The sequence below is a fragment of the Oncorhynchus mykiss genome, chromosome 20 (genome assembly GCF_057628025.1).
Source record: "Oncorhynchus mykiss isolate SJ-2025 chromosome 20, ASM5762802v1, whole genome shotgun sequence".
Lineage (NCBI taxonomy): Eukaryota > Metazoa > Chordata > Actinopteri > Salmoniformes > Salmonidae > Oncorhynchus > Oncorhynchus mykiss.
The window spans coordinates 14,326,196-14,348,989 of record NC_143041.1 but is presented as its reverse complement, the minus strand read 5'-3'; positions in this window follow the sequence as shown (position 1 = coordinate 14,348,989).

Below are 22,794 nucleotides of genomic sequence, written 5' to 3'. Positions count from 1 at the left end.
CATCGGCACACTGCTTCGAAGTTAGCTGCTTAGCTATTTCGACGCATGCCTCGGAGCTCCGGTAAATCAAACATAATGACTTAACCAAATATACAGACATAACATTCCCCTAATACATCCACTCAATACAATTATACATACACTGCTCAAAAAAATAAAGGGAACACTTAAACAACACAATGTAACTCCAAGTCAATCACACTTCTGTGAAATCAAACTGTCCACTTAGGAAGCAACACTGATTGACAATACATTTCACATGCTGTTGTGCAAATGGAATAGACAACAGGTGGAAATTATAGGCAATTAGTAAAACACCCCCAATTAAGGAGTGGTTCTGCAGGTGGAGACCACAGACCACTTCTCAGTTCCTATGCTTCCTGGCTGATGTTTTGGTCACTTTTGAATGCTGGCGGTGCTTTCACTCTAGTGGTAGCATGAGACGGAGTCTACAACCCAAACAAGTGGCTCGGGTAGTGCAGCTCATCCAGGATGGCACATCAATGCGAGCTGTGCCGAGAAGGTTTGCTGTGTCGGTCAGCGTAGTGTCCAGAGCATGGAGGCGCTACCAGGAGACAGGCCAGTACATCAGGAGATGTGGAGGAGGCCGTAGGAGGGCAACAACCCAGCAGCAGGACTGCTACCTCCGCCTTTGTGCAAGGAGGAGCAGGAGGAGCACTTCCAGAGCCCTGCAAAATGACCTCCAGCCAGCCACAAATGTGCATGTGTCTGCTCAAACGGTCAGAAACAGACTCCATGAGGGTGGTATGAGGGCCCGACATCCACAGGTGGGGGTTGTGCTTACTACAGCCCAACACCGTGCAGGACATTTGGCATTTGCCAGAGAACACCAAGATTGGCAAATTCGCCACTGGCGCCCTGTGCTCTTCACAGATGAAAGCAGGTTCACACTGAGCACAACATGTGACAGACGTGACAGAGTCTGGAGACGCCGTGGAGAACGTTCTGCTGCCTGCAACATCCTCCAGCATGACCGGTTTGGCGGTGGGTCAGTCATGGTGTGGGGTGGCATTTCTTTGGGGGGCCGCACAGCCCTCCATGTGCTCGCCAGAGGTAGCCTGACTGCCATTAGGTACCGAGATGAGATCCTCAGACCCCTTGTGAGACCATATGCTGGTGCAGTTGGCCCTGGGTTCCTCCTAATGCAAGACAATGCTAGACCTCATGTGGCTGGTGTGTGTCAGCAGTTCCTGCAAGAGGAAGGCATTGATGCTATGGACTGGCCCGCCCGTTCCCCAGACCTGAATCCAATTGAGCACATCTGGGACATCATGTCTCGCGCCATCCACCAACGCCACGTTGCACCACAGGCTGTCCAGGAGTTGGCGGATGCTTTAGTCCAGGTCTGGGAGGAGATCCCTCAGGAGACCATCCGCCACCTCATCAGGAGCATGCCCAGGCATTGTAGTGAGGTCATAAAGGCACGTGAAGGCCACACACACTACTGAGCCTCATTTTGACTTGTTTTAAGGACATTACATCAAAGTTGGATCAGCCTGTAGTGTGGTTTTCCACTTTAATTTTGAATGTGACTCCAAATCCAGACCTCCATGGGTTGATACATTTGATTTCCATTGATAATTTTTGTGTGATTTTGTTGTCAGCACATTCAACCATGTAAAGAAAAAAGTATTTAATAAGAATATTTCATTCATTCAGATCTAGGATGTGTTATTTTAGTGTTCCCTTTATTTTTTGGAACAGTGTACATAAATATAATACATTTTTACAGTATCTCTGTCCCTCTTGGAGTCCAGGGGGTCCAATACCCTCATGGGTGAACTGGCTGAATATGCATTGTTAATGTAATCTGTATGCAAAAAGTTCAAGCAGTATTGTATTTTTAATATTCAACTATGTGCGATAGCTACAAACTCTTAATATTCATTGGGTAAAAAAACATGTTATTAAAAAGTTGTTTTGGGGCTGATTCCAATGAAGTCATGCAAATACATTTTTTTCATTTTGCTATTGACTTCAGTCTAACGGACTGATTGCAAAGCTTTCAGGGCTGAACAATGTATTCTAAATGCCTATGTCTCATTAAAATGTTCCATTAGAAAGCGGCACCCAGTGTGATCGCTACCTCACAAATTTGCTCATGAACCTGAAAATACTAGCAAGCCAACTAAGAGCGATTTAACCTTTCAATAACGCAGGGGGAAAATGTTGATTCTTCCCACAAAGTTGTTATGTGTTCACCATCGGGTGATGGTGATGGTAATAAAGGTGCTCAATTAGCTTCATTCCCCCTCTTCTACCAGTCAGAACATTATAGGAGAACGAGTGGTTTGAAAGACAGGAGAGAGAGATGACAGTTAAGTGTGTGACAGGCGTGTCCAGCAAGGCCTGTGATTGTCATAGATGGGAACAGAAAGGAATGAGGGGAACAGAAAGGCATCTCTATGTTCCAGAGAGTCTTAGCTTCCCGGAAGAGCTTATTACAGCTTATAGCCAAAATGGTTCAAACGCTAGAGACAAAATTCATAGGAAGAAGTAAATAAATCCAACATGGATTCAGAAACCGCCAGAAGCTTCCGTTTCCCACAGGTAGAGTTTGATGAACTTGAAATTAGAGTGTGTAGTCCGGTCGTCCGGCCCTGCGCCTAGTATACGTAACTTGAAAATATATATGATCAGTTTACACAGCACCAGTGGCACACATTAGCCCACAACATACAATAGTATTCTAGTAACACATTCATACTGAGTGAATGTTGGGCACACTCAACTTAACCTGTGCATACTGTGGAGGCATAACTACATGGAATCAGCCATGGGGAAGAATCTCTGCATTCTTCATAATACATCACTCCTACTCTACCATCGCCATCACGCTGACATACTGCTAGTTACAGTTGAGTAATGTAGTTTATGGAAGTTCATTCCAGGCTGGTCGGGACGGCTCGTCACTTTTATTCATCTAGTAAACTGGTGTAATTCACATTTTGTCATGGCTGTTGTAAGAACGGGACCAAGGCGAAGCGGATGTTGAGTTCCACGTATTTCATTCAAAGAGAAACTTAAACAAAACAAAATATATCAATAAACAAACTAAACGTGCACAAACAATATCCCACAAACACAGGTGGGAAAAATAGCTACTTAAATATGATCCCCAATTAGAGACAACGATTACCAGCTGCCTCTAATTGGGAATCATACAAAAGACCAACATAGAAAATATAAACTAGAAAACAACATAGAAATGATAAACTAGAATAACCCCTAGTCACGCCCTGACCTACTACACCATAGAGAAACAAGGGCTCTCTATGGTCAGGGCGTGACACATTGCTTCCCATCTTACTCATCAGCATAGCAGGTATGTATTTATGTGGTAGTGGCCATAATGATATCTCATCAGCATAGCAGGTATGTATTTATGTGGTAGTGGCCATAATGATACCTCATCAGCATAGCAGGTATGTATTTATGTGGTAGTGGCCATAATGATACCTCATCAGCATAGAAAGTATTTACAGTGCCTTGCGAAAGTATTCGGCCCCCTTGAACTTTGCGACCTTTTGCCATATTTCAGGCTTCAAACATAAAGATATAAAACTGTATTTTTTTGTGAAGAATCAACAACAAGTGGGACACAATCATGAAGTGGAACGACATTTATTGGATATTTCAAACTTTTTTAACAAATCAAAAACTGAAAAATTGGGCGTGCAAAATTATTCAGCCCCTTTACTTTCAGTGCAGCAAACTCTCTCCAGAAGTTCAGTGAGGATCTCTGAATGATCAAATGTTGACCTAAATGACTAATGATGATAAATACAATCCACCTGTGTGTAATCAAGTCTCCGTATAAATGCACCTGCACTGTGATAGTCTCAGAGGTCCGTTAAAAGCGCAGAGAGCATCATGAAGAACAAGGAACACACCAGGCAGGTCCGAGATACTGTTGTGAAGAAGTTTAAAGCCGGATTTGGATACAAAAATATTTCCCAAGCTTTAAACATCCCAAGGAGCACTGTGCAAGCGATAATATTGAAATGGAAGGAGTATCAGACCACTGCAAATCTACCAAGACCTGGCCGTCCCTCTAAACGTTCAGCTCATACAAGGAGAAGACTGATCAGAGATGCAGCCAAGAGGCCCATGATCACTCTGGATGAACTGCAGAGATCTACAGCTGAGGTGGGAGACTCTTTCCATAGGACAACAATCAGTCGTATATTGCACAAATCTGGCCTTTATGGAAGAGTGGCAAGAAGAAAGCCATTTCTTAAAGATATCCATAAAAAGTGTCGTTTAAAGTTTGCCACAAGCCACCTGGGAGACACACCAAACATGTGGAAGAAGGTGCTCTGGTCAGATGAAACCAAAATTGAACTTTTTGGCAACAATGCAAAACGTTATGTTTGGCGTAAAAGCAACACAGCTCATCACCCTGAACACACCATACCCACTGTCAAACATGGTGGTGGCAGCATCATGGTTTGGGCCTGCTTTTCTTCAGCAGGGACAGGGAAGATGGTTAAAATTGATGGGAAGATGGATGGAGCCAAATACAGGACCATTCTGGAAGAAAACCTGATGGAGTCTGCAAAAGACCTGAGACTGGGATGGAGATTTGTCTTCCAACAAGACAATGATCCAAAACATAAAGCAAAATCTACAATGGAATGGTTCAAAAATAAACATATCCAGGTGTTAGAATGGCCAAGTCAAAGTCCAGACCTGAATCCAATTGAGAATCTGTGGAAAGAACTGAAAACTGCTGTTCACAAATGCTCTCCATCCAACCTCACTGAGCTCGAGCTGTTTTGCAAGGAGTAATGGGAAAAATGTTCAGTCTCTCGATGTGCAAAACTGATAGAGACATACCCCTAGCGACTTACAGCTGTAATCGCAGCAAAAGGTGGCGCTACAAAGTATTAACTTAAGGGGGCTGAATAATTTTGCATGCCCGATTTTTCAGTTTTTGATTTGTTAAAAAATATCCAACAAATGTCGTTCCACTTCATGATTGTGTCCCACTTGTTGTTGATTCTTCACAAAAAAATACAGTTTTATATCTTTATGTTTGAAGCCTGAAATGTGGCAAAAGGTCGCAAAGTTCAAGGAGGCCGAATACTTTCGCAAGGCACTGTATATGGTAACGATTATAACACGACCTCATAACCATAAGCAGGTGTCTATGGTAATGGTTATAACTTTACCTCGTCAGCATAGCATCACGTCATTCCTCCTCCTTGAACACTAGCAAGCCTGTGGAATGTCATTCACCTATTAACTTCAGCCTATGAGCATGGCGCACTGAGGCAATTTGACGACGGTTGCCGATTTACCTATAGGCTCACTTGTGCAATGATCACTCACCTTTCTTTCAACCAATTGGAATGAATCTAGGGGAGTACTTATATGTCACCTGAAAACCTTGTGTCTCCCACTTGCTGCTTCGCAGCAACAGTCTTCCAACGACTTTCCACCTCGAAACCACCAACGACTGAAGGCCCGTCATCGGATCCCCGTTCTCCCAGAGGGTTTCGATGCCAGCTGCCCCAGCATAGGGCAACCTGTCATCGGCATCTGGCTCTGAGGAGCATTCCTCGGGGACAAGGCCATACCCCAAACTATTCAATACAATTCCATAATGTATTCGGCCTCTGTTGTCATTCAGTCAAGCCTCGATTGAACTCTAGCGGCTGTAGACGTACAGTACATGTATAGAAGAGATGGGAATCCCATCACATCACAGAGCGAAGACAGCGGTATACTCAGAAAACAAATGGTTTATACACTTGGTTACATATCAATGTTATTATCCATTTGCCCTTACCTAGGAATCCTATCACATCACTGACAGACAGAGGGGATGTAGCATGGGTAGAGACCCCTGGGAGGACACAGGCAGCTAATACCACTGTCAGTCTCAGCGATGCCTCTGTCACTCAGTGCCTGCGTGTTCCGGGGGAGTAACCGTCTCGCTGTTCAAACGGTGTCGTAGGAGATTAGCCATTAGAAAGAGAGAACGTAGTGCTGTGACAGTGTTCAGATGGAGGGGTGGTTGGAAAACGAGAGAGCGAGAGACTCACTCTGACCTTATGATAACTGGGTAGTGAGTACACTAATAACTGATACCTCTGCAAGGAAAATACTGTCAAAGTGGATGGGACTCATTGTGAACTCATGGTGAATTCTGTACTGGGGAGTATACAGTACCCAGCAAATGTTTTTATTTGTACTATTTTCTACATTGTAGAATAATCGTGACCACATCAAAACTATGAAATAACACATACGGGAATCATCTAGTAACCAAAAAAGTGTTAAACAAATCAAATATATTGGAGATGTGATATTCTTCAAAATAGCCACTCTTTGCCTTGATGACAGCTTTGCACACTCTTGGCATTCTCTAAATTTACTTCATGAGGTGGTCACCTGGAATTTATTTCAACTAACAGGTGTGCCTTCTTAATTAAAAGGTTCCCGAGTGGTGCTGTGGTCTAAGGCACTGCATCTCAGTGCAAGAGGTCCCTGGTTTGAATCCAGGCTGTGTCACATCTGGCTGTGATTGGGAGTCGCATTGGGCGGAGCACTGCTGGCCCAGTGTCGTCTGGGCCAATTGAAAAACCCTTGAACAAGTAGGTGTGTCCAGACATTTGATTGGTACTATATATGCTGATAACACCGCCGGGAGGGAAAGAGTGGCACAGTCTATAGGTTGGTGGCACCTCCATTGGGGAAGACAGGCTCGTGGTAATGGCTGGAGAGGAATCAGTGGAATGGTATCAAACACATGGTTTCCATGTGTTTAGATTCCATTAGCTCTGTTCTGACCATTATTATGAGCTCCTCCCCTCAGCAGCCTCCTGACTAACTGACCCTACAATGCTGATGGACTGATGTCCTTCCTTGGGAGGAGGGAATCTCTAGGTATCACCCTGGATATACAACCACTACAAACATCACGTGACACACATACAGGGAAGAACAGATTCACCCAGATAGATAGAACCCAGATATCTCTCTCCCACCTCAGTTGCATCCACTAAACCTCTAATTTCCCAGCCCAAGGTGACACAAGTTAAATGTGACCTTGGCATTTACATTAAGGTGACAGTGACACAGCTTAGTAAACACCCTGCTAATCTGGCCTTCATCGGTGAAAGGAGGCCTTATTGCCTGTTGGGCCGTTATGCCATTAAATAGACTGTCTGAGTGAGGATACAGAGAAAAGAAGGGATGGAGGGATGAAAGGAGGAAGAAAGAGAGGGAGGGAGGCATAGAAGTGCAATGGTCCCATCTCGTATGTAGCAGGATTAGACCAGGGAACAGGCTGGGGTATCTCTCTCTGCTAGACAGGTTCCTAATAGACGCTCTGAATGCAGACTCACACTGTGAAGCCGTGTTGGACGACTAATTGAAAAGTAATTACAACCCTCTCATCTCAATTACACACACACATCCAAATATATTTGTATATATATATATATATATGATGCTCCTGCAGTTAGCTGGAAGCCAGAGACAGGCTCATTTGATGCAGTTAGAAGTGAGGTGGATGTGCCGGCGTAGGGTTTGATTCCAGCCCTCCTCGCAGGTCTCACCCTCTCTGAGGTATTGTTAATTATAGGCTCAGACGTAACCGTGGGCTCTTCAGGCACAGCAAGGGGTCTTGCTCAAACATGGCTTCCCGACGCATGACATTTTCACCGCCGAGCTGATTTTTTTAGGGAGGGGAGGAGGAGGTATCAAAGATATCAGGTTTGTGTTAGGTTACTGTGCCCTGAGTGACTCTGCTCTTTCTCTCTCTCTGCCTTTTCTCTCTCTACCTTTTCTCTCTCTCTACCTTTTCTCTCTCTCTCTCTCTCTCTCTCTCTCTACCTTTTCTCTCTCTCTCTGCCTTTTCTCTCTCTCTCTCTCTCTCCCTTTTCTCTCTCTCCACCTTTTCTCTCTCTCTCCGCCTTTTCTCTCTCTCTCTCCGCCTTTTCTCTGTCTCTCTCCGCCCTTTCTCTCTCTGCCTTTTCTCTCTCTCTCTGTCTTTTCTCTCTCTCCGCCTTTTCTCTCTCTCTCCGCCTTTTCTCTCTCTCTCTCTGCCTTTTCTCTCTCTCTCTGCCTTTTCTCTCTCTCCGCCTTTTCTCTCTCTCTCCCTTTTCTCTCTCTCTCTGCCTTTTCTCTCTCTCTCTGCCTTTTCTCTCTCTCTCTGCCTTTTCTCTCTCTCTCCGCCTTTTCTCTCTCTCTCTCTCTGCCTTTTCTCTCTCTCTGCCTTTTCTCTCTCTCTGCCTTTTCTCTCTCTCTCCGCCTTTTCTCTCTCTCTCTCTGCCTTTTCTCTCTCTCTGCCTTTTCTCTCTCTCCGCCTTTTCTCTCTCTCTCTCTGCCTTTTCTCTCTCTCTCTCCGCCTTTTCTCTCTCTCTCTGCCTTTTTTCTCTCTCTCTCTCTCTGCCTTTTCTCTCACTCTCTCTCCGCCTTCTCTCTCTCTCTCTCTCTCCGCCTTTTCTCTCCCTCTCTCTGCCTTATCTCTCTCTCTCTCTCCGCCTTTTCTCTCTTTCTCTCTCCGCCTTTTCTCTCTCTCTCTCTCCGCCTTTTCTCTCTCTCTCTCTGCCTTTTCTCTCTCTCTCTCTGCCTTCTCTCTCTCTCTCTCTCCCTTTTCTCTCTCTCCACCTTTTCTCTCTCTCTCCGCCTTTTCTCTCTCTCTCCGCCTTTTCTCTGTCTCTCTCCGCCTTATCTCTCTCTGCCTTTTCTCTCTCTCTCTGTCTTTTCTCTCTCTCCGCCTTTTCTCTCTCTCTCCGCCTTTTCTCTCTCTCTCTCTGCCTTTTCTCTCTCTCTCTGCCTTTTCTCTCTCTCTCTGCCTTTTCTCTCTCTCCCTGCCTTTTCTCTCTCTCTCTCTGCCTTTTCTCTCTCTCTCTCTGCCTTTTCTCTCTCTCTCTCTGCCTTTTCTCTCTCTCTCTGTGCCTTTTCTCTCTCTCTCTCTCTCTGCCTTTTCTCTCTCTCTGCCTTTTCTCTCTCTCTCTCTGCCTTTTCTCTCTCTCTGCCTTTTCTCTCTCTCTCTGCCTTTTCTCTCTCTCTCTGCCTTTTCTCTCTCTCTCCGCCTTTTCTCTCTCTCTCTCTCTGCCTTTTCTCTCTCTCTGCCTTTTCTCTCTCTCTGCCTTTTCTCTCTCTCTCCGCCTTTTCTCTCTCTCTCTGCCTTTTCTCTCTCTCTGCCTTTTCTCTCTCTCCGCCTTTTCTCTCTCTCTCTCCGCCTTTTCTCTCTCTCTCTCTCCGCCTTTTCTCTCTCTCTCTGCCTTTTCTCTCTCTCTCTCTGCCTTTTCTCTCTCTCTCTCTGCCTTTTTTCTCTCTCTCTCTCTCTGCCTTTTCTCTCACTCTCTCTCCGCCTTCTCTCTCTCTCTCTCCGCCTTTTCTCTCTCTCTCTCTGCCTTATCTCTCTCTCTCTCTCTGCCTTTTCTCTCTCTCTCTCTCTGCCTTTTCTCTCTCTCTCTGCCTTTTCTCTCTCTCTCTCTCTGCCTTTTCTCTCTCTCTCTGCCTTTTCTCTCTCTCTCTCTCTCTCTCCCTTTTCTCTCTCTCCACCTTTTCTCTCTCTCTCCGCCTTTTCTCTCTCTCCGCCTTTTCTCTGTCTCTCTCCGCCTTATCTCTCTCTGCCTTTTCTCTCTCTCTCTCTGTCTTTTCTCTCTCTCCGCCTTTTCTCTCTCTCTCCGCCTTTTCTCTCTCTCTCTCTGCCTTTTCTCTCTCTCTCTGCCTTTTCTCTCTCTCCCTGCCTTTTCTCTCTCTCTCTCTGCCTTTTCTCTCTCTCTCTCTGCCTTTTCTCTCTCTCTCTGCCTTTTCTCTCTCTCTCTCTCTGCCTTTTCTCTCTCTCTGCCTTTTCTCTCTCTCTGCCTTTTCTCTCTCTCTCCGCCTTTTCTCTCTCTCTCTCTGCCTTTTCTCTCTTTCTGCCTTTTCTCTCTCTCCGCCTTTTCTCTCTCTCTCTCTGCCTTTTCTCTCTCTCTGCCTTTTCTCTCTCTCTGCCTTTTCTCTCTCTCTGCCTTTTCTCTCTCTCTGCCTTTTCTCTCTCTCTGCCTTTTCTCTCTCTCTCCGCCTTTTCTCTCTCTCTCTCTACCTTTTCTCTCTCTCTGCCTTTTCTCTCTCTCCGCCTTTTCTCTCTCTCTCTCTGCCTTTTCTCTCTCTCTCTCTCCGCCTTTTCTCTCTCTCTCTCTCCGCCTTTTCTCTCTCTCTCTGCCTTTTCTCTCTCTCTCTCTCTGCCTTTTCTCTCTCTCTCTCTCTGCCTTTTCTCTCTCTCTCTGCCTTTTCTCTCTCTCTCTCTGCCTTTTCTCTCTCTCTCTCTCTCTCCGCCTTTTCTCTCTCTCTCTCTGCCTTTTCTCTCTCTCTCTCCACCTTTTCTCTCTCTCTCTCTACCTTTTCTCTCTCTCTCTCTCCGCCTTTTCTTTCTCTCTCTCCGCCTTTTCTCTCTCTCTCTCTGCCTTTTCTCTCTCTCTCTCTGCCTTTTCTCTCTCTCTCTCTCTGCCTTTTCTCTCTCTCTCTCTCCGCCTTTTCTCTCTCTCTCTCTCCGCCTTTTCTCTCTCTCTCTACCTTTTCTCTCTCTCTCTCTGCCTTTTCTCTCTCTCTCTCCGCCTTTTCTCTCTTTCTCTCTCCGCCTTTTCTCTCTCTCTCTCTCCGCCTTTTCTCTCTCTCTCTCTGCCTTTTCTCTCTCTCTCTCTCTGCCTTTTCTCTCTCTCTCTCTGCCTTTTCTCTCTCTCTCTGCCTTTTCTCTCTCTCTCTCTCTCTCTCCCTTTTCTCTCTCTCCACCTTTTCTCTCTCTCTCCGCCTTTTCTCTCTCTCTCCGCCTTTTCTCTGTCTCTCTCCGCCTTATCTCTCTCTGCCTTTTCTCTCTCTCTCTCTGTCTTTTCTCTCTCTCCGCCTTTTCTCTCTCTCTCCGCCTTTTCTCTCTCTCTCTCTGCCTTTTCTCTCTCTCTCTGCCTTTTCTCTCTCTCCCTGCCTTTTCTCTTTCTCTCTCTGCCTTTTCTCTCTCTCTCTCTGCCTTTTCTCTCTCTCTCTGCCTTTAATCTCTCTCTCTGCCTTTTCTCTCTCTCTCTCTCTGCCTTTTCTCTCTCTCTCTCTGTCTTTTCTCTCTCTCCGCCTTTTCTCTCTCTCTCCGCCTTTTCTCTCTCTCTCTCTGCCTTTTCTCTCTCTCTCTGCCTTTTCTCTCTCTCCCTGCCTTTTCTCTTTCTCTCTCTGCCTTTTCTCTCTCTCTCTCTGCCTTTTCTCTCTCTCTCTGCCTTTTCTCTCTCTCTCTGTGCCTTTTCTCTCTCTCTCTCTCTGCCTTTTCTCTCTCTCTCTCTGCCTTTTCTCTCTCTCTGCCTTTTCTCTCTCTCTCTGCCTTTTCTCTCTCTCTCTCTGCCTTTTCTCTCTCTCTCCGCCTTTTCTCTCTCTCTCTCTCTGCCTTTTCTCTCTCTCTGCCTTTTCTCTCTCTCTGCCTTTTCTCTCTCTCTCTCTGCCTTTTCTCTCTCTCTGCCTTTTTTCTCTCTCTCTCTCTCTGCCTTTTCTCTCACTCTCTCTCCGCCTTCTCTCTCTCTCTCTCTCCGCCTTTTCTCTCTCTCTCTGCCTTATCTCTCTCTCTCTCTCCGCCTTTTCTCTCTTTCTCTCTCCGCCTTTTCTCTCTCTCTCTCTCTCTCCGTTTTCTCTCTCTCCACCTTTTCTCTCTCTCTCTCTCTCCGCCTTTTCTCTCTCTCTCTGCCTTTTCTCTCTCTCTCTGCCTTTTCTCTCTCTCTCTGCCTTTTCTCTCTCTCTCTCTCTCTCCCTTTTCTCTCTCTCCACCTTTTCTCTCTCTCTCCGCCTTTTCTCTCTCTCTCCGCCTTTTCTCTGTCTCTCTCCGCCTTATCTCTCTCTGCCTTTTCTCTCTCTCTCTCTGTCTTTTCTCTCTCTCCGCCTTTTCTCTCTCTCTCTCTGCCTTTTCTCTCTCTCTCTGCCTTTTCTCTCTCTCTCTGCCTTTTCTCTCTCTCTCTCTGCCTTTTCTCTCTCTCTCTGCCTTTTCTCTCTCTCTCTGCCTTTTCTCTCTCTCTCTGCCTTTTCTCTCTCTCTCTGCCTTTTCTCTCTCTCTCTGTGCCTTTTCTCTCTCTCTCTCTCTGCCTTTTCTCTCTCTCTGCCTTTTCTCTCTCTCTGCCTTTTCTCTCTCTCTCTCCGCCTTTTCTCTCTCTCTCTCTGCCTTTTCTCTCTTTCTGCCTTTTCTCTCTCTCCGCCTTTTCTCTCTCTCTCTCTGCCTTTTCTCTCTCTCTCTGTGCCTTTTCTCTCTCTCTCTCTCTGCCTTTTCTCTCTCTCTGCCTTTTCTCTCTCTCTGTCTTTTCTCTCTCTCTCTCCGCCTTTTCTCTCTCTCTCTCTCTGCCTTTTCTCTCTCTCTGCCTTTTCTCTCTCTCTGTCTTTTCTCTCTCTCTGCCTTTTCTCTCTCTCTCTGCCTTTTCTCTCTCTCTCTCTGCCTTTTCTCTCTCTCCGCCTTTTCTCTCTCTCTCTCTCTGCCTTTTCTCTCTCTCTCTCTCCGCCTTTTCTCTCTCTCTCTCTCTCCGCCTTTTCTCTCTCTCTCTGCCTTTTCTCTCTCTCTCTCTCTGCCTTTTCTCTCTCTCTCTCTCTGCCTTTTCTCTCTCTCTCTCTGCCTTTTCTCTCTCTCTCTCTCTGCCTTTTCTCTCTCTCTCTCTCTGCCTTTTCTCTCTCTCTCTCTGCCTTTTCTCTCTCTCTCTCTGCCTTTTCTCTCTCTCTCTCTCTCCGTCTTTTCTCTCTCTCTCTCTCTCTCTGCCTTTTCTCTCTCTCTCTCCACCTTTTCTCTCTCTCTCTCTCCGCCTTTTCTCTCTCTCTCTCTCCGCCTTTTTATCTCTCTCTCTCTGCCTTTTCTCTCTCTCTCTCTGCCTTTTCTCTCTCTCTCTCTCTCTGCCTTTTCTCTCTCTCTCTCTACGCCTTTTCTCTCTCTCTCTCTCCGCCTTTTCTCTCTCTCTCTCTACCTTTTCTCTCTCTCTCTCTGCCTTTTCTCTCTCTCTCTCTCCGCCTTTTCTCTCTCTCTGCCTTTTCTCTCTCTCTGCCTTTTCTCTCTCTCTCTTCTCCTTTTCTCTCTCTCTCTCTGCCTTTTCTCTCTCTCTCTCCGCCTTTTCTCTCTCGCTCTCTCTCCGCCTTTTCTCTCTCTCTCTCTGCCTTTTCTCTCGCTCTGCCTTTTCTCTCTATCCGCCTTTTCTCTCTCTCTCTGCCTTTTCTCTCTCTCTCTCTGCCTTTTCTCTCTCTCTCTCTGCCTTTTCTCTCTCTCTCCGCCTTTTCTCTCTCGCTCTCTCTCACCCTTTTCTGTCTCTCTCTCTGCCTTTTCTCTCTCTCTGCCTTTTCTCTCTCTCCACCTTTTCTCTCTCTCTCTCTGCCTTTTCTCTCTCTCTCTCTCCGCCTTTTCTCTCTCTCTCTGCCTTTTCTCTCTCTCTGTCTTTTCTCTCTCTCTGCCTTTTCTCTTTCTCTCTCTGCCTTTTCTCTCTTCCTCTCTGCCTTTTCACTCTCTCTCTCTCCGCCTTTTCTCTCTCTATCTCCGCCTTTTCTCTCTCTCTCTGCCTTTTCTCTCTCTCTGCCTTTTCTCTCTCTCCGCCTTTTCTCTCTCTCTCTCTGCCTTTTCTCTCTCTCTCTCTGCCTTTTCTCTCTCTCTCTCTCTCTCTCTCTGCCTTTTCTCTCTCTCTCTCTCTCTCTGCCTTTTCTCTCTCTCTCTCTGCCTTTTCTCTCTCTCTCTGCCTTTTCTCTCTCTCTCTCTCTGCCTTTTCTCTCTCTCTCTCTGCCTTTTCTCTCTCTCTCTCTGCATTTTCTCTCTCTCTCTCTCTCTGCATTTTCTCTCTCTCTTTCTGCATTTTCTCTCTCTCTCTCTGCATTTTCTCTCTCTCTCTCTGCATTTTCTCTCTCTCTCTGCCTTTTCTATCTCTCTCTCTGCCTTTTCTATCTCTCTCTCTGCCTTTTCTATCTCTCTCTGCCTTTTCTCTCTCTCTCTCTGCCTTTTCTCTCTCTCTCTCTCTCTGCCTTTTCTCTCTCTCTCTATCTGCCTTTTCTCTCTCTCTCTCTCTCTGCCTTTTCTATCTCTCTCTCTGCCTTTTCTCTCTCTCTCTGCCTTTTCTCTCTCTCTCTGCCTTTTCTCTCTCTCTCTCTCTCTCTGCCTTCTCTCTCTCTCTCTCTCTGCCTTTTCTCTCTCTCTCTCTCTGCCTTTTCTCTCTCTCTCTCTGCCTTTTCTGTCTCCCTCTGCCTTTTCTCTCTCTCTCTCTCTCTCTCTCTCTGCCTTTTCTCTCTCTCTCTCTGCTTTTTCTGTCTCTCTCTGCCTTTTCTCTCTCTGCCTTTTCTCTCTCTCTCTCTGCCTTTTCTCTCTCTCTCTCTCTCTGCCTTTTCTCTCTCTGCCTTTTCTCTCTCTCTCTCTCTGCCTTTTCTCTCTCTCTCTCTCTGCCTTTTCTCTCTCTCTCTCCGCCTTTTCTCTCTCTCTCTCTCTCCGCCTTTTCTCTCTCTCTCTCTCCGCCTTTTCTCTCTCTCTCTCTCCGCCTTTTCTCTCTCTCTCTCCGCCTTTTTATCTCTCTCTCTCCGCCTTTTCTCTCTCTCTCCGCCTTTTCTCTCTCTCTCTCCGCCTTTTCTCTCTCTCTCTCTCTGCCTTTTCTCTCTCTCTCTCTCTGCCTTTTCTCTCTCTCTCTCTCTGCCTTTTCTCTCTCTCTCTCTGCCTTTTCTCTCTCTCTCTCTCTACGCCTTTTCTCTCTCTCTCTCTCCGCCTTTTCTCTCTCTCTCTCTGCCTTTTCTCTCTCTCTGCCTTTTCTCTCTCTCTCCGCCTTTTCTCTCTCTCTCTACCTTCTCTCGCTCTCTCCGCCTTTTCTCTCTCACTCTCTCTCCGCCTTTTCTCTCTCTCTCTCTGCCTTTTCTCTCGCTCTGCCTTTTCTCTCTCTCCACCTTTTCTCTCTCTCTCTCTCTGCCTTTTCTCTCTCTCTCTCACCGCCTTTTCTCTCTCTCTCTCTGCCTTTTCTCTTTCTCTCTCTCTGCCTTTTCTCTCTCTCTCTCTCTGCCTTTTCTATCTCTCTCTCTGCCTTTTCTATCTCTCTCTGCCTTTTCTCTCTCTCTCTCTGCCTTTTCTCTCTCTCTCTCTGCCTTTTCTCTCTCTCTCTCTCTCTCTCTCTGCCTTTTCTCTCTCTCTATCTGCCTTTTCTCTCTCTCTATCTGCCTTTTCTCTCTCTCTCTCTCTCTCTGCCTTTTCTCTCTCTCTCTCTCTCTGCCTTTTCTCTCTCTCTCTCTGCCATTTCTCTCTCTCTCTGCCTTTTCTCCTCTCTCTGCCTTTTCTCTCTCTCTCTCTCTCTCTGCCTTTTCTCTCTCTCTCTCTCTGCCTTTTCTCTCTCTCTCTCTCTGCCTTTTCTCTCTCTCTCTCTGCCTTTTCTGTCTCTCTCTGCCTTTTCTCTCTCTCAAATTCAAATTCAAATTCAAGCTGCTTTATTGGCATGAAAAACATTGTGTCAATATTGCCAAAGCAACAATGTATACAATATACATTGTAACAAAATTGTAAATGATAACAAATAATAATATAAAATGGTAGTAAATAATGATACAAAAATAAATACAATAAAATGGTAACAGTCTACAGTAAACATTAATAATTATAGTAATAACAATAATAGTAATAATAAGTAAGTTACTGTTTACTATGCAGATGTTATTATTCAGTGTCCCTCAGGCTATGGCAGGAAAATACATATTTGGCTGCAAGAGGAGCCATTGCTCCTTCGCCCATGAGTATTCTTAGTTTTTCCTCTGGGTTCAATTTGTAAAAATGTGGAATATATGTAGTCATTTCTGTGAATAATGAATCTCTTTGTGAGGAATATTTATCACAGTAAAGGAGAAAGTGCATCTCTGTCTCTACCTCCCCTGTCATGCAGTGACCACATACACGCTCCTCTTTGGGTAGCCATGTCTTTTTATGTCTGCCGGTTTCTATTGCCAATCGGTGGTCACTCAGCCTGTACTTGGTAAGGATCTGTCTCTGCTTTGTATCTCTGACAGAGTAGAGATAATCAGCCAATTCATATTCTCTGTTTAGGGTCAGATAGCAATTTAGTCGGCTTTGGGATTTTGTTTCGTTTTTCCAGTATTGTAAGTATGATTCCTTTGATTGGTTCATGATTTTGTTTATTGGAATTCTTTCTTTTGAAGCAGTGCTGGTGTCAGCTTGGTTGGTGAGGTCCAACACCAGCTGACTGAGAGGGCTCGTTTCTGGGCTCAGCTCTTGGGCTTGAAGTGCTTTAAATTGCAGACTCGAATTTGGACTTGAATTTAGATGTAGCCAAAATTTTAATGATCTTTTCTGTATTTTCATTATTACTGGAAAACGGCCCAATTCTGCCCTACATGCATTAGTTGGTGTATTTCTCTGGACTTGTAGAATTTTCCGACAGAATTCTGCATGTAGGGTTTCAATTGGATGTTTGTCCCACATTTTAAAATCCAGTTTATTGAGTGGCCCCCAAACCTCACTTCCATAAAGTGCTATTGGTAGGATTACACTGTCAAATATTTTAGTCCAAATTCTAATTGGGATGTTGATTTTGAATAATTTCATTTTTATTGCATACATTGCTCTGCGGGCTTTTTCTTTGAGTGCCTTCACTGCCATATTAAAGTTTCCCGATGCAGATATGGTCAGACCAAGGTAGGTGTAATTTTTTGTGTGTTCAATTAAGGTGTTGTTCAGGGTGAATTTACATTTTTGTTTCTGACATCTGGGGTTTTTTTGGAAAATCATGATTTTAGTTTTTTGGAAATTTACTGCCAGGGCCCAATTATGGCAATATTGCTCCATAATATTAATGTTTTGTTGAAGACCTTCTTTGGTTGGTGATAGAAGTACCAAGTCATCAGCATATAGCAGGTATTTCACCTCTGTGTCAAATAGTGTGAGTCCTGGGGCTGGAGATTGGTCCAACATGTCTGCTAATTCATTGATATAAATGTTGAAAAGATTTGGACTCAAATTGCAGCCTTGTCTCACACCTCGACATTGTGAAAAAAATTCTGTTCTTTGGTTTTTGATTTTTATTGCACACTTATTTTCTGTGTACATACATTTTATTAAGTCATACACCTTACCACCAAGCCCACTTTGTAGAATTTTGTAGAATAGCCCTTCGTGCAAAATCGAATCAAATGCTTTTTTAAAGTCAATAAAGCAAGCAAAGATTTTGCCCTCTTTTTTTTGGTGGACGTGTTTATTAATTAGTGTGTGTAAGGTGTATATATGGTCAGTAGTGCGATGGTTAGGGAGAAAGCCAATTTGACATTTACTTATTACATTTTTTTCTTGAAGAAAGGTTTGAATTCTTGAATTCAAAATGCTACAGAAAATCTTTCCCAAGTTACTGTTGACGCAAATTCCCCTGTAATTATTGGGGTCTGATTTGTCTCCACTTTTGTGGATAGGGGAGATGAGCCCCTGGTTCCAGACATCAGGGAAGCAGCCAGAAGTTAAAACCATGTTGAACAATTTAAGCACAGCATTTTGCAACTCAGGTGTGCTGTTTTTCAGCATTTCATTTCTGATGTTGTCTACACCACAAGCCTTTTTTAATTTAATAGATTTTAGCTTTTCATTTAGTTCTTGTTGGGTTATTGGGTAATCTAATGGATTTTGGTTGTTTTTAATGACTGATTCCAGGATGTTCAATTTTTCTTTAATTTCTAATTGGTTCTGGTTTAAGTCTTTTTGTGGGATGTTTTTGTATAGATTATCAAAGTAAGTTTTCCAAATTCCTACATCTTGTATGGCTAATTCTTGTGGCTTTGATGTGCTTAAATTGTTCCACATGTCCCAGAACTGATTTTGGTCAATTGCGTTTTCAATTTCATCAAGTGTCTTGTTGGTATAATTCAATTTCTTGCATTTCAGTGTTTGTTTATACTGTTTCAGAGTTTTAAAGTATTCATATCGTAGCTCTGGGTTGTTTTGCTGCTTATGTTTTTTGTTTGACATTTGTCTTAGGTGTTTTCTAATTGTTTTACATTCATTATCAAACCATTTGTCAGAAACATTTTGATTTTTGCTTCTGATGTTGCATTGCTTTGGTTTTCTCAAATTTGCTTTCGATGCTGCTTTTTGGAATATGCAGTTGATGTTTTGGGTAGCTGAATTGACACCATCTTTATTGTTTTGGTACTGTGAGTTATTGAAAAACTGTATAGAGTTCATCATTTCATTTGAGTTCAATGTTTCAATGAATGCCTCTGCACTGTTTGGAGCCCATCTGAACGATTGGTTTATGTTGTAAAGTTTATTGGGCTGTTTTTTTGAATGAATATTGCCGGTTAATTTCTTCAGAAACACGTTGATCTGACTGTGATCTGACAATGGTGTCTGTGGTCTGACAGTGAATGCACTAATGGAGGAGGGGTCAATGTCAGTGATGGCATAATCGACTACACTTGTCCCAAGAGCTGAGCAGTAAGTAAACTGACCTAAAGAGTCCCCTCTGATTCTACCATTAAGCATGTACAGGCCTAAGGCTCGACAGAGATGTACTAACTCTTTTCCATTTTTGTTCAGTATTTGGTCAGGACTGTTTCTATTATTTATAATAGGGCTACTGTACAAGGAGGGGTGTCCAAATATGTGGTGGTTACCTCCCGCATCAGTGTAGTCAGGCTCAGAACCTGTTCTTGCATTGAAATCTCCACAAAGAAGCACTTTACCCTGCGCCTGAAATGTAATAATTTCTGTCTGGAGATTGTCAAAAAACTGATCATCATAATATGATGAATCTGAAGGAGGAGCATAAGCTGCACATATGTATACATCATTGTCACAATAGATTGTACCTTTGTTAAGTTTTAGCCAAATGTGAGTGGTACCTTTTTTCATTTCATTCAGTGCTAAGTCCTGCTTATGCCAAATGATGATTCCACCTGAGTCTCGGCCCCGTTTAACATTTTTATGTTTGATTGATGGTAGTAAACTTTCTCTATAGCCTGAGGGACACTGAGTATCTATGTCTCCACGACACCATGTTTCCAGTAGGATTATGATGTCCTGTCCCTTGATGTTTTTAATCAATTCTGGATTAGTTGTTTTATAACCAAAATGTGAAGAGTATAGGCCCTGGATATTCCAAGAGCTGATAGTTAATGATCTCATTTATAATAAGTGATATTCACTGGTTTGAGTAAAGTACATCGAAAAAAACAAAAAAAATAAAATACTATATATATATATATATATATATATACACATATATATACATATACATACACATATACATACATACATACACATATATATATACACACACACACACACACATACATACACACACACACACATACATACATATATGTATATATATATATATATATACATACACATACACATATATATATATATACACATATACATGCACATACACATATACACACACATACATACATACATACACACACACACGCACACACACACACACACACACACACACCATTACATATAATAATTATTATAATACCGGTGTCAATACATTTAGGAATATTTGTAAACAAATTAATAAGAATGGAATAAGATTGCACTGTACTTATTTTATGTGCAATCTGCAACCCTGTGTGTTTGTGTGTGTGTGTGTGTGTGCGTGTGCGTGCCCGTGTGTGAATTAAAGGGACTGTCTAGCTCAGTAGTCTGCATATTAGTTGCAGTAGTTGGCGCACCTCTCCTATCTCTGATTGTTCTAGGGGTCTTCTGCCAGAGGTTACCTCAGCATATGTAGGCTGACGATCTAATTGATACATGGTGTGGACTGCATCATGTGGTCTACTTCCCTGAAGGGCAGTGTTCTGACCGACCCTGGAGTAGTGGTCAGAGCTGTGTTGTGATGGGCTGGGTCTAGTAGAGCTGTGTTGTGATGGGACAGGTCTAGTAGAGCTGTGTTGTGATGGGCCGGGTCTAAGTAGAGCTGTGTTGTGATGGGCCGGGTCTAGTAGAGCTGTGTTGTGATGGGCCGGGTCTAGTAGAGCTGTGTTGTGATGGGCCGGGTCTAGTAGAGCTTTGTTGTGATGGGCCAGGTCTAGTAGAGCTGTGTTGTGATGGGCCAGGTCTAGTAGAGCTGTGTTGTGATGGGCCAGGTCTAGTAGAGCTGTGTTGGGATGGGCCGGGTCTAGTAGAGCTGTGTTGTGATGGGCCAGGTCTAGTAGAGCTGTGTTGTGATGGGCCAGGTCTAGTAGAGCTGTGTTGTGATGGGCCAGGTCTAGTAGAGCTGTGCTGTGTTGGGCCTGGTCTAGTAGAGCTGTGCTGTAATAAGCCATGTCTGGCTCTTTTCTCCTCGGGATGGTGGAGGTACTGTTGTTTCAGAAGGTGGGGCGGGGGACCTTTGTTGCTGGGGTGATGGGTGTGTGGGTCCCTGCCAAGTGTTGCATCTTTTAGGTCCTTGGCAAAGGTTCTGATACTGTCCTGATCAAGATGTATATTATCATATAAGTGTTGACATGTCAGAGTGGGGTGGTGAGCCGTTCTGACGTTGAGCAGTGAGGCACAGTCCACAGTGATCTGTTGATTTATTTTGTCGATCAACTTTTCTGGGAAGTCTTTTCTTGGTAGGAGGGTGGACACAACTATATTGGTTGTTGGGAACATAGCCTGTGCCCGTTCTGCCACTCTTCTCACTGCCCCAGATACATTTTCACCTTTGGCATGAAGGTCGTTTGTGCCAGTGTGGATGATGATGTTGTCAGGGGTGTCAATCCTGGTCTGACTGAGTAGCTGCATTGCACTCTCAGTTGTAGGACACCAGAACTTATACACCTGGTGTCTAGGGAATAATCTTTCCTGGACTAAGAACTTCCCATTTGAATCAATTAGAATTGCAGTTGTGGGTGATTGTCTGGGTGGAGCAGACTGGGAGGCTGGTATTCTGACCTGGGCTGGAGCAGACTGGGAGGCTGGTAGGTTAACCTGGGCTGGAGCAGACTGGGAGGCTGGTATTCTGACCTGGGCTGGAGCAGACTGGGAGGCTGGTAGGTTGACCTGGGCTGGAGCAGACTGGGAGGCTGGTAGGTTAATCTGGGCTGGAGCAGACTGGGAGGCTGGTATTCTGACCTGGGCTGGAGCAGACTGGGAGGCTGGTAGGTTGACCTGGGCTGGAGCAGACTGAGAGGCTGGTAGGTTGACCTGGGCTGGAGCAGACTGGTAGGCTGGTGCAGTGTCATCCGGCTGTGTAGTGGAGGCCATGCTGGTCTCAGGTTCTGCTTGTGTTGTACCAAGCTGGTGGACATGTTCTCTAGATGCAGAGGACACAATGACTCTCTGCCGGTTGGGGGTGTCAATGTACCTCTCTTTTTGTTCGAGCTCCTTTCTTGTTGTGCTCAGATGGTCTCTGAGGTCATCATTTGTCTGACTCAGCTTGTCCATTCTGCTTTCTAATTTAGCTATGGATGCTCTGCTCTCCTCCCTGAACTGTTTCATCTCTTCTTTGAGTTTCTGGACAGTGTCCTCCTCTTGAAGCTTGTTCTCTCTGAGTTCTATGACCTCTGCTTCGACTAGAGAGAGGGTGTTGTGGAAACGTTGCATAGCAGGTGTTCTTATTGAAATTGTCATGTCTCTCTCTCTCTGCCTTTTCTCTCTCTCTCTCTGCCTTTTCTCACTCTCTGCCTTTTCTCTCTCTCTGCCTTTTCTATCTCTCTCTGCCTTTTCTCTCTCTGCCTTTTCTCTCTCTCTCTCTGCCTTTTCTCTCTCTCTCTCTCTCTGCCTTTTCTCTCTCTGCCTTTTCTCTCTCACTCTCTCTGCCTTTTCTCTCTCTCTCTCTCTGCCTTTTCTCTCTCTCTCTTCCTTTTCTCTCTCTCTCTCTCTCCGCCTTTTCTCTCGCTCTCTCTCTCCACCTTTTCTCTCTCTCTCTCTCCGCCTTTTCTCTCTCTCTCTCTCTGCCTTTTCTCTCTCTCTCTCTCTGCCTTTTCTCTCTCTCTCTCTCTACGCCTTTTCTCTCTCTCTCTCTATGCCTTTTCTCTCTCTCTCTCTCCGCCTTTTCTCTCTCTCTCTCTCCGCCTTTTCTCTCTCTCTATCTACCTTTTCTCTCTCTCTCTCTGCCTTTTCTCTCTCTCTCTCTCTCTCCGCCTTTTCTCTCTCTGCCTTTTCTCTCTCTCTGCCTTTTCTCTCTCTCTGCCTTTTCTCTCTCTCTCCGCCTTTTCTCTCTCTCTCTCTACCTTCTCTCTCTCTCTCCGCCTTTTCTCTCTCGCTCTCTCTCCGCCTTTTCTCTCTCTCTCTCTGCCTTTTCTCTCGCTCTGCCTTTTCTCTCTCTCCACCTTTTCTCTCTCTCTCTCTGCCTTTTCTCTCTCTCTCTCTCTCCGCCTTTTCTCTCTCTCTCTGCCTTTTCTCTTTCTCTCTCTCTGCCTTTTCTCTCTCTCTCTCTCTGCCTTTTCTATCTCTCTCTGTCTTTTCTCTCTCTCTCTCTGCCTTTTCTCTCTCTCTCTCTGCCTTTTCTCTCTCTCTCTCTCTCTCTGCCTTTTCTCTCTCTCTATCTGCCTTTTCTCTCTCTCTGCCTTTTCTCTCTCTCTCTCTCTGCCTTTTCTCTCTCTCTCTCTGCCTTTTCTCTCTCTCTCTGCCTTTTCTCCTCTCTCTCTGCCTTTTCTCTCTCTCTCTCTCTCTCTGCCTTTTCTCTCTCTCTCTCTGCCTTCTCTCTCTCTCTCTCTCTGCCTTTTCTCTCTCTCTCTCTGCCTTTTCTGTCTCTCTCTGCCTTTTCTCTCTCTCTCTCTCTCTCTCTCTCTCTGCCTTTTCTCTCTCTCTCTCTGCCTTTTCTCACTCTCTGCCTTTTCTCTCTCTCTGCCTTTTCTCTCTCTCTCTGCCTTTTCTCTCTC